The sequence below is a fragment of the Dioscorea cayenensis genome, chromosome 1, assembly GCF_009730915.1.
Source record: "Dioscorea cayenensis subsp. rotundata cultivar TDr96_F1 chromosome 1, TDr96_F1_v2_PseudoChromosome.rev07_lg8_w22 25.fasta, whole genome shotgun sequence".
In the NCBI taxonomy this organism is placed as follows: Eukaryota; Viridiplantae; Streptophyta; class Magnoliopsida; order Dioscoreales; family Dioscoreaceae; genus Dioscorea; species Dioscorea cayenensis.
The window spans coordinates 7,504,401-7,516,265 of record NC_052471.1 but is presented as its reverse complement, the minus strand read 5'-3'; the positions used below and the strand labels follow the sequence as shown (position 1 = coordinate 7,516,265).

At 39.8% G+C, this 11,865-nt stretch overlaps 1 non-coding gene across 1 annotated transcript; it reads right to left on the bottom strand.

Moving 5' to 3' along the window:
- Window positions 1-1,913: 1,913 nt before the first annotated feature.
- LOC120267673 lies at window positions 1,914-2,020 on the bottom strand. The gene has a single exon (XR_005538527.1). It is a non-coding gene; the product is annotated as a small nucleolar RNA R71 (small nucleolar RNA).
- Between the last annotated feature and the right edge of the window lie 9,845 nt (window positions 2,021-11,865).

Here is an 11,865-nt window from a genome sequence, read left to right as displayed (position 1 = left end):
CCTGATTTTAGGATCCTTCTTTCCATCTTTTCTCCAACTTTTGGGAGGCCGCCTGCTAGGGTTCAGAGAGACTTTGGCAAGGCTTTTGGAGTGGTTCTATGGCTTCGACACCACATTTCTCTTGGAAGATAGTTATTGGGGGCCCTTTCGTCGGCACCGATCCGGTGAGGTGTGCCCTAGGCTTGGCAAGGGGACCTTTAAAGAGGACGATGCTACTTCACAAGACCATCAACACAAATACCGAGGGGGTTTTCCTAAGGATTACATGTTTTTACTTTCGATTTCATTATTGATTGTATCTTGCTCCATGGAGAGCTAAACCCCCTAGTGGGTACTTGGGCTTGTAAACCCTAGGATGTTATTATTTGATTGACCTTTTATTATGCTTTCCTTAATTGATGCCTTTAATTGAGTTCCAATCTTGAATGCTTGTTGAATGATTTCTTCCCTTAGAGTGACACTAGGGTTGAGAGTCCATCTTGGTAGCCTTTGTAGATGAGTGAAACACCATGAGGGCTAGACAATACTAAATTAGAGAGGGTTGAGAGGGTGAGTCAAGAGATAGCGGAACGTCCCCTTTCTCCTCCGACGTGATTTATCCTACCTCCATTTCCTAGAGTTCTTTGTTGTCACAATATAGTGAAGTGCTAAAGGATGAACTCCGCTGGAGCTAAGTTGCGCAAGCGACAGAGTGAAGCGTTGAAGTGAACTTTAGTATTTAGGGCTTAATTATGACTAGGGGTCTTTCGCCTGGACCAAAGGGTTAGATCTACACATAAGAATAAGGTTTATCACTTGGAATCCCTAGAACTCCATGTAATTTTGTACAGTGTGAGATGTTGAGATTGAGCGATTTCTCTGCGGGACATAGGATAGAGTTAGTCACGGTTGACCTTAGGTTTGGGACCGTACATTTTAGGATTTCCATGCCTCATTAAGCATCAGTTAGGAGACATAATAGTTGGTCTTGCACTTGAAGCAATAGTCCTAGGGGGAGCAATGTCCCGAGTGCCCCACTTCTATCGATTGCCTTTCCTCTCATTTTATCGTGCCTCCCTTTCTTATTTCATTTAGTTCTTTTTCATATCAATTTTATTCACACTACCATCGATTCAGTTTCATCATAGTTAAATAGCAATTGTTGTATTTCTTCTCCCTATTTCCTATGGATACGATAGCCACTCACCTGGGATTTATTACTTCAACAAACCCGTGCACTTGCGGGTCACACACAAGGGGTATGTTAAGTTTTTAGTGCCGTTGCTAGGGGAGTAGGCGTTTAGAGATACTTTATACTTTGCTATCTTAGCTATTCATTCATTCTATTTCACATCTCCTTATTCTGTCATCGTTCTTATTAGTTTTCTTTTTTTAGGTGTAGCCACTGGTTATGACCTGAGAGAATCCTTCGATATTCATTGAAGGTGATCCTGAACTTGAACGCACACTCAGAAGAAGGGGTAAAGAACCTGTGCAAGAACCATCCAATCAAGCTGAAATAGAAGTTGAAGGGTCAGACAATATGGCAGAGCAGAATGAACAATGGAGAACACTTTCTGACTATGCCAGCCCCTCAGTTTTGGGCACACAATCTAGTATTGTGCGATCCCTAATTACAGCTATAAATTTCAAGCTAAAGCTGGCATTCATCCAGATGATTCAGCAGTCAGCTTAGTTCAATGGTTTGGCCGATGAGGATCCAAACAATCACATCGAAAACTTCTTGGAAGTTTGTGATATGTTGAAGATCAAAGAAGTTTTGGATGACGCTATCAGATTGAGGGCTTTCCCATTCTCTCTCAAAGGAAGAGCCAAGCAGTGGCTTTATACCTTACCAAAAGCATCCGTCACGATTAGGAATGAGATGGTCGAAGCTTTCCTTGTAAGATACTTTCCCTCCGGGAAAATTGGCAAAGCTTCAAAATGAGATATTGTTATTTGTTCAGATTGAGCTTGAATCCTTGTTTGAGACGTGGGAGCGATTCAAGTATCTCTTGTGGAAGTGTCCACAACACGGATTTCTCGAATGGATAATCATTCAAACTTTTTACAACGAGTTGAATCCAAGTACAAGACAACTTCTAGATACCGCCGCAAGAGATACAATGGGGAGCAAGACCCCTGATGAAGCCCAACAGTTGGTATAAGAAATGGCCATGAATAGCTACCAATGGAATGCAAGGGAAAAGGAAGAAAATGGCCGGACTCCATGAGATCTATGCGGTTACATCTTTAGCAGCCCAAGTAGAGGCATTGAGCAAGAAATTGGATACATTGACTTCACTAAGGGTGGCCGCTATCATGAGTTGTGATGGTTGTGGGTGTTCACATATGCCGTCTAATTGTCCTATTTCGATTGTTACTTTAGCCTCGACTGAACAAGTAGACTTTGTGGGCAATTCGGGAAGAGTACAAGGCAATCCTTATAGCAACACCTACGACCAAGGATGGAGAAACTACCCCGATTTCTCATGGAGTAACCAAAGATAGCAAAAGGCCATAGCACTACTAAGTTTTCATCAACAACAAGCACCAAACATGGAGAATAGAGTTTCAGGCTTGGAGACCCGGATGACCAACTTAGAGAAAGCCTTGACCAGATTTATGCAATCATCGGACACACGGTTTCAATCAATCGAGGCTACACTTCACAACCACACCACGTTTCCCCGCACAATTTAGAGAATCAAGTGGGGCAAATTACGAAGTCTCTATTGGAGAGACCACAAGGAAGCTTGCTGAATAACACCGAGACCAATCCACGAGAACATGTGAAGGTGATCCCTTTGACAAGTGGTCATGAGGTTGAAGGTAGCACTCTAAGTGAGAAGACCAATGTTGAAGCACCTGAGGTCGTGGAGGTTGAGGAGAGAGCTAACAAAGAGAAGGAGGTGGCACCCCTCACCTTACAAGCCAAGGATCCCTTATCCTTCAAGATTGAAGAACGACCAAAATGATGAGCAATACAAGAAGTTCTTGGGTCTATTCAAGCAATTGCACATCAGCATTCCTTTTGTTGAGGTGTTGTTTCAAATGTCTCGGTATACTAAGTTCTTGAAGGATCTTTTGATCAACAAGAGGAAGTTGGAGAAGAGTGCATCGACAATCTTAGAACCCAGAATATGCCGAACAAGAAGAAAGACCCTAGAAGCTTCATCATCCAGTGAAACATTGGTAATATGGGTGAAGCGATGGCATTGGTGGATTCAGGGGCTAGTATTAACTTAATACCATACTCGTTCTTTCAGAAGCTAGGCTTGGGAGAGCCTAGGCCCACTCGAATGACATTATAATTGGCAGACCGAACAGTGAGACATCCGATGGACATCATTGAAGACGTGCTTGTCAAAGTTGATAAGTATATATTTCCTATAGACTTCGTAGTGTTGGACGTCGATGAGGATGTGGATGTTCCTTTGATACTTGGGAGGCCTTTCTTGTGTACTTCCAAGGCATTGATCAACATGGATGGTGGGGAAGTTGACACTGAGGGTGGGAGATGACAAGTTGACATATCGCCTCGCTGAAGCCATGCGACATTCTCTTGATTTTGATGATACTCTTTACTTTCATGACACTACCAATGAACTAATTGATGAATATGTGTAGGAAATGTTGAATCTGGACATGTATGAGAAGTTACTAGACCAAGAAGTGGTAGAGAAAGAAGTATTAGTTCTTGGTCTAAAGGAGAAGGTACAACCTACCCTCGGGGATCACAAAGAAGCTACTCGGAAGATGAAACGAGCAAGGAGAAGCCACAAGAAACGCCCCAAGGTTGTTGGGGATGTGCAAGAATGGAACAAGGGTGACAAACCCTTGGGCGGTAACAAGCTCGACAACTCCCCATCTACCTTCAAAAAACTATGTTCATCATGCCTTCGAGTCATGGGTAAGAGGGAAAATCTTCATCTATGAGCCCTGTGAGGTAAGGCGAGGTACATCAAGCTAAGTGACGTTAAACAAGCGCTTCTTGGGAGGCAACCCAAGTTCTTTACTATTTCCTAGTGTTTAGTTTAGTGTTTGCATGAATAAGGCTTTAAGTGTTGGTGTCTAGATCTTTTTGGTGCTTCTGCTATGATTTTTTTGTGGATTATTTGGTGTTATCGTGTGCTTAAATGTGTTTGGTGTAGTTGTTGGTCATTTTAGTGAGTTTCCTCAAGTTTTTCCCTTGTATATGTTGCATGTAAGGCAGGCTCTGAGTGTGTATACACGTTGAGACATGTTTTGCAGAGCCTGCAAATTTTTCTGAGACGTCTAAAGAAAACACACGGCTGTGTGAAATTTCTATAGGGCCGTGCGTCCTTATTGAGAGCTCATTCTGAAGGGACACAAGGGCATGAACTCATCCCTATAAATGACCTTGCGACAGTCACATGATCATGGGTAATTTTCTCACAAGCGTGTGTCTTCCTACAGAGACTTAGAGATTTTTTCTGAGAAGACATAGGGGCATGGACTCTCCCCTATGGATGATCCTGTGACAAACACATAGGCGTGGGTAATTTCCACACCCCCGTGTGCATCTCTGCATAAGAGCTCTCTTCCATCCCGAGAATACACAGGGGCATGTGAGTAGCCCTATGAGCTGGTCCTGTGAAGGTCCACGCCCGTGTGGAAATTTCCGCACGGGCGTGTGTTACACTTAGAGAGTTTTCTCATGTTGGACAGAGAAGCCACAGGGGCGTGTGTCTGCCCCTGTGGGTCAGGCACACGGGCGTGGGTAATTTCCACATGCCCGTATGGATACATTCATAAAAGCGTTGAGTGTTATCCCAAGAGCACACAAGGGCGTGTGTTTGTCCTTATAGAATTCTCTAGCTGGGGGCACACGGGGTGGGTAATTTCCGCACGCCTGTGTGGATGTGCAGAATTCCAAGAGGCGCGTTTTCTCTTTAAAATCTCTTCGTGTTTCTTCATCGTTACATTCTCAATCTCTCAGAGAACACTTTTAATCGCTCTTCTGACCTCGCACCACTAATTTAGAAGGGTTGCACTCAATTTTTTGGCCGTTTTAAAGTTTTCATATTCATCTTGTCGGTAAACCTTCATTTTTTCTTTTCTTCATCATATTTGATTTTAATATATTTGAATGGTGAATGTTGTTTCGTTTCTATGATTAGATGGTCCATGCATACTTAGGATAAGTCTAGAAACCAAATTGTGGTGTATTTGTTTGGAATTCTAACATGTGGTCGTGCGGTTTTCAAGTCCCGTGGATCCACACGAGCGTGTGGAATTTCCACACGACCATGTGGACTTCTGCAGTGTTACTTTGTGAGTTTCTTTGATCTATTTTTCTTCAATTTTTGAAGATATGACACCCCGATCAAAGCATGTGGAATTTCCACATGACCATGTGGATTTCTGCAGTGTTACTTTGTGAGTTTCTTTGATCGGTTTTTCTTCAATTTTTGCTGATATGACACCCCGATCGAAGAAGCAAGCTGAAAAATGACCACGTGAGCCATCCCCCGAGCCGGAGGATATGGGATTCGCTCTTACCGAGCACCAAGTCCGTTTTGAGAGGTTATCAAAGTTAGTTTTGGACAGTCTCAGTTTTTGAATTTGGATATACTGAGAGAGGTACAACAAGGTGGTGAACTAGTAGTGGAGATAGAGGACCTGTTGGCCGTAGGAAGCTGGCGGAGGCTATTATCTATTTGAGAGCCAGCTATCCGCGCATTAACGCTCGAGGTTCTAGCGTCTTTTCAATTCGACCATTCATATTTTAGATTTGATAGTGTTGGCACTCGTACAGTTCCGAGCATTTGGATATTATTACAGTATGAGTGTTACACACTTTTCGATCATGATGGGATTGTGTGACAATGCTTTTACTGACACGGAGGAATATAGGCGCCTTCCAACTGATTATCCTGGCAGCTTGACTTTTCAGAGCGCGTACAGGATGTTGTGTGGGACATGGTCAGTACGAGCCAGGAGTGTCTAAGGCCACGTGCCTGATCCGGCCGAGCTATAGATATATACACACAGCGCTTAGTAGATCAGTGAGCGGCCGAGGTGAGAGCACAGGTGTGTTGAGTCGGCAGGATCTACTTTACTTATTCTCGATGGTCTAGAGAGTGCCAATTCATCTAGGACATATTATAGCCGATTATCTTCGTCATCAGGGCCAGTATGCTAGAGTTGGTGTTCTTTTCTCATGCCCCTACATCACCAGACTTATCATGGGGATGGGATTATTAGATACCATCAAGGGGGCCAAGAAGGCCATTATACTGACTCCACTTGGCATAGACACTATAAGATTGATGGGGATGGTCCGGAGATGCAGACCAGGAGCATATATTATGATCATGTCCCCTTCTGAGACAGCCGAGGTCGAGGGCGACACCGAAGTGGGTTCACATCCAGTGTTGGAGCCATAAACAGAGCAGGCACAAGCAGAGGCCCCTCTACAAGGCAGGATCCTCTACCAGTTCAGGTATTTTCTACACCTCGACCCTATGATCGATTTGAGAGGCTCGAGAGCACTGTAGGGGTGCTACAGACAGACTTGGCTGAGGTTTGTGCTATATATGCCGTGAACCACATGGAGATGATGGCGCATTTTGATATTTTACAGCAGTTACTCGAGCGTGATGCGCCTTCACCCTTCGTCGTGAGACCCAGGACCCCTCTGGCTCCGCCAGCATCACCATCACCAGATCCACCAGCACTAGTTGATCTATTTCCACCACCAGCCAGCAGTAGCAGAGCCGACTGCCGACGACACCAACGCTTGATGCGTCTTTTTTTAGTTTCTTTATGTTTTCATATTTTACTTTTACATTATCTCTTGGACTTGTATACTCAGAAAGGATTTTTCTTCTGAGTTTATCTTTTGTTTTTTGTCTGGAGTCATATTTTATTGCTTTACTTTTATATACTCGAGTTTATTTTTGTTTATTGAGCTTCACTGAATCTCCTTGTGTATGCATGCAGATGGTTTTGTCAGTATGGAAAGTTGAGAACTAGTCATGGACACGGCCAAGGTGTTTTATACTTGGTCGTGTGTGCTTCACAACCTATTGGAACTTCACTCCCAAGGATTTAGCTCCATCAAATTGCAACACTTAGAGTCAGGGGAGTATTGTTTGATTGCCACTTCCACATATATTCTTGATTGTTATACTTATTAATGAGCTTGCATGTGTACATTGAGGGCAATGTACATCTTAAGTGTAGTGGGGGAGTTCGCTTTACACATGTCTTTTATACTTATACTTTTATTATGCATGCTCACGTAGCTAATGGCGGTTCACCCTAGTTGCGATGATGGCATTCTTGAGTTTAGGAGAATTTTTAACAATGAATTTGTTCAGGCTCTAGTTTTTACTTGAATTTCTAGGATTTTTTGCCCGATTGACACTTGATGGACATCTCGCTCATTAAACTCTTTTTGGAAACTCAAGTTCGATGTTTCAGGTACTAATTAGTTTTGTTTCTTGTTTTGTTAAAAAAATTTGGAAAAAGATAAAAATGTTATACTTGTTTTGTTTGTGCATTGGGGGTGGAAAGAGCTACCGCCTATGAAGTATGAAGCTACTCTCATAAGTCGGATACTAGTTATGCCCTAACGAGAGAAAAAGCTATCTTATGGGATGAGTGAAAGCTACTACCCCGATAGAAAGAGCTACCACCTCGAAAGTGTGAAAGCCACCTTAGCGGCCGCTTTGAAAAGGGCTACCTTAGACGATGTGTGAAGCTACTATCATTCCTTTATTTTGTTGTGTTTTGTAGATAAATAAGTCCCTTATTACTTAGAACTTTGAGGAGTATACTTTGGGTTGAATTGAGTGAGTTTACACACACTTACATAATTTCTGGTTTGTTGTCCTTTTTGGTTCAAGTTTATAGCTAGAGCATTGATTTTTCGTGTTTAGTGTTGAAATTTCCCTTACTTAAAGAATGCTCTTCTTGCATACTTTGGTGAACCTAAGGCCAAGCACTTTTAATATTTCCTTCTTCTATGCTTCAATGTTTTATTTTTGCTTGAGGACAAGCAAAAGATTAAGTGTGGGGAAGTTTGATAAGTGCTTGTGTATATGTGAAAGCCACCTTGCGATGAGCATTACTTTTATCAGGTTTTAGCGCTAATACATATGTATATGTGTTACTTTGGTGCATGTAGGGTTGTGGAGCCAAATAAGTAAAAAAGAAGCCAATGTAGATCGTGAATGTACTATTTGATGAAATATTGGAAGGAACAAATGTGAAGACACAAGTTGGGTTCAAAGATATGTGAATGTGTGCCAACCTCCGTGTATTCAAACAATCACATGGTTTGGAGGGGCACAAAGGCAGTCATATTTGCGTATTCCAACTCGTGCAATGATAGCAAGATCTCACCAGTGAGTCTGTTTATTGAAGAAGTGACGCGATCTATGGCATAAACATGTAACCGTTTATGTTGCCTCAATGAAAAATGTGGAATCGGGAGCATTTTGGCGGGGACACTGTAGCAAAACACTATTCTAATTCATTGTAGCAATTACTATTCACAAAATGCAGAAAATCAGAATTCCAGATAATCAACACGGTCGTGTGGAATTTCCACAAGGGCGTGTGAAAATTCCACAGGGGCATGTGGAACATCTACATGGTCATGTGGATCCCCGATTCCAGCCTATATAAAGTCGCAAATAGCCCAAATTTTAGGATCCTTCTTTCCATCTTTTCTCCAACTTTTGGGAGGCCGGCGGCTTGGGTTTAGAGAGGCTTTGGCAAGGATTTTGGAGTGGTTCTACGGCTTCGACATCGCGTTTCTCTTGGAAGATAGTTATTGGGGGAGCTTTCATCGGCACCGATCGGGCGAGGTGTGCCCTAGGCTTGACAAGGGGACCTTTGAAGAGGACGAGGCTACTCCACAAGACCATTGACATGAATACCGAGGGGGTTTTCCTATGGATTACATATTTTTACTTTCGATTTCATTATTAAATGTATCTTGCTCCATGGAGAGCTAGACCTCCTAGTGGGTACTTGGGCTTGTAAACCCTAGGATGTTATTGTTTCATTGACCTTTTATTATACTTTCTTTAATTGATGTCTTTAATTGAGTTCCAATCTTGAATGCTTGTTGAATGATTTCTTCCTTAGAGTGACAGTAGGGTTGAGAGTCCATCTTGGTAGTCTTTGTGGATGAGTGACACACCATGAGGGCTATACAATACTAGATTGGAGAGGTTCGAGAGGGTGAGTCAAGAGGTAGCGGAGCGTCTCCTTTCTCCTCCGATGTGATTTATCCTACCTCCATTTCCTAGAGTTCTTTTGCTATCACTATAGAGTGAAGTGCTAAAGGATGAACTCTGCTGGGGCTTGGTTGCATGGGCGATAGAGTGAAGCGTTGAAGTGAACTTTAGTATCTGGGGCTTAATTGTGACTAGGGCTCTTTCGCCTGACCAAAGGGTTAGATCTACACATAGGAATAGGGTTTATCACTTGGAATCCCTAGAACTCCATGCAACTTTGCACAGTGTGAGGTTTTGAGACTGAGCGATTTCTCCACCGGGACATAGTGTAGAGTTAGTCACGGTTGACCTTAGGTTTGGGATAGTGTATTTTAGGATTTCCATGCCTCATTAAGCATCAGTTAGGAGACATAATAGTTTGGTCTTGCACTTGAAGCAATAGTCCTAGGTGGAGCAATGTCTGAATGCCCCACTTCTATCGATTGTCTTTCCTCTCATTTTATTGTGCCTCCCTTTCTTATTCGTTTCTTTTCATATCAATTTTATTCACACTACCATCGATTTATTTTCATCATAGTTAAATAGAAATTGTTGTGTTTCTTCTCCCTATTCCCTATGAATACGATGCCCACTCACCTGAGATTTATTACTTCGACAAACCTGTGCACTTCCGGGTCACACGCAATGGGTGTGTCAAAGAGAGAGATCTCATTTCTACTTTGTATGGTTTTAGGGGAAATACCTTCAAGAGAAGAATTGTCTATATTTTAAATTCTTGTCAATTCTTGTTAAAGAGTTCATAGAATGCAATGTGATCGTAGGGTTGCCTATATCAGCAATGTACCAGATTAGTTACTATTCACATTGTGAAAAGGGGTATTATAATCTAGGAACTCTCTTGGTTCAATTTAGATTGCTAGACTTAAACAACCATTGTCCTATACTTAACAACCCTAGACAAAATCTATCCCCAAGCACCCCGTTCCTTGCTTGTTTAGCCATATTTCTTTTCTAGCACTTTTTATTCTTGTTTCTTCATTAGTTTGTTTTCACATTTCACAACTTTGATTAGGCTATTTTTCGGACAAAGGAGTAGTAATAGTAGACTCTGTTTAATTTCCCTGTGGATCAATACCTTACTTCTCAGCACACTCTATTACGATCAACACATACACTTGCATCTCTATCAACTTTCTCTTGCTTATTATATTCATTATGTCATGTCATTTTATTTATGGTTGGTTTATTATTATCATGTGCCTTATTGTGAAATATGTATATATTATATAAATATTATAGTAGTATATGGTCATTGGTATATAATATTATTATTGGCTATTTCAAAAATTTTTAATTTATTTTTTCATTTGCATTATAACTCACACACACACACACATATATATATATATATACATATATTTAAGTTCCAATCTAATTCTATATGTTTTAGGGTTTGAATTTGAAATATTGCATGAATGCTAATTGTTTAATTATTTGAAGCTTGTGTTAATAGTCATTGAAAGAATTTTGTTGATTGGTAATTAATCTCATTTGTTAATCTTTGTGTACAATATTCTTTCTTTATTAAGGTACAAGTGAAGTTAAAATGAAAATTAGAACAGTAAAGCATGGATTAAGATATTAGTTATTCCATATTACTTTATATATTTTGGGTTTTTAGTTTTTTGGGTATTTTCTATGGTTTACTGTATGACCCACTATTTCTTTAGGAAAAGATGAATAGGTTTACTTATTTTATTTAGAAAATAAAATCTTGTAAAAAATATTCAATTTTGACAATAGTTAATTTATTTATTTACACAAATTTTCACTTTACACATATTTTTCAAATTTCTCTAAGAATTTATTTTCTTAGGGATTTTTTAAATTTATGTTCACAAAAAATGATGGAAGGATTATAAAACAATCTCAATGCTCAAGAAGGAGAAATGTTAGTAAACATATATAATTAGGAGATAAGAAACAAATATATTTTTAAACTTTAATTCAAATCTTAAGCCAAAAGAAAGGTAGGTGCACATGAAACTTATTAGTTTTGGTTTTTGCTAAGAAAATGGAGTGAGAATGTTATTTTAGATTAAATGAAGATGATTATACTAATTTAATTCTTATACATGGTAATACACGTTTACATTAAAATTTCAATAATAATAATTTTTTTTGTTTTGCATTTTATTTTATAGTTATTAATAGGTATGTAAATAATGTTTGTACATGGAATGTATTTCTTTGTAATGTTAACAATTTCAACACATATGATTGATAATATGAATTTTTATGTATACAACATTGTCACAATTGTGTGTGTGGTGCTTATCCACTTTACTATGTATTTTAATATGATATCTTAAAGTTTTAATTATTGGAATTTCTTTGGATTTGAATAAATACATATTAACATTAATGCATTATTCATCACTTTTTTTTTTTCACAATTTCATATCGAAGTTATAATGCAATGAATATTATTAGGATGTAGATAGATATGGTTAATAGTTTGGCGAACACCTAGACTTATATATATATATATATATCAGATTTTGATGTTACATATGATGAACCAACTCTAATCAATCAAGATTTTTTTTCATTGAAGAGCCAAAAATGTTGTCTATGATGTTCTTCTTCATTTAAGAGACATAGAAAA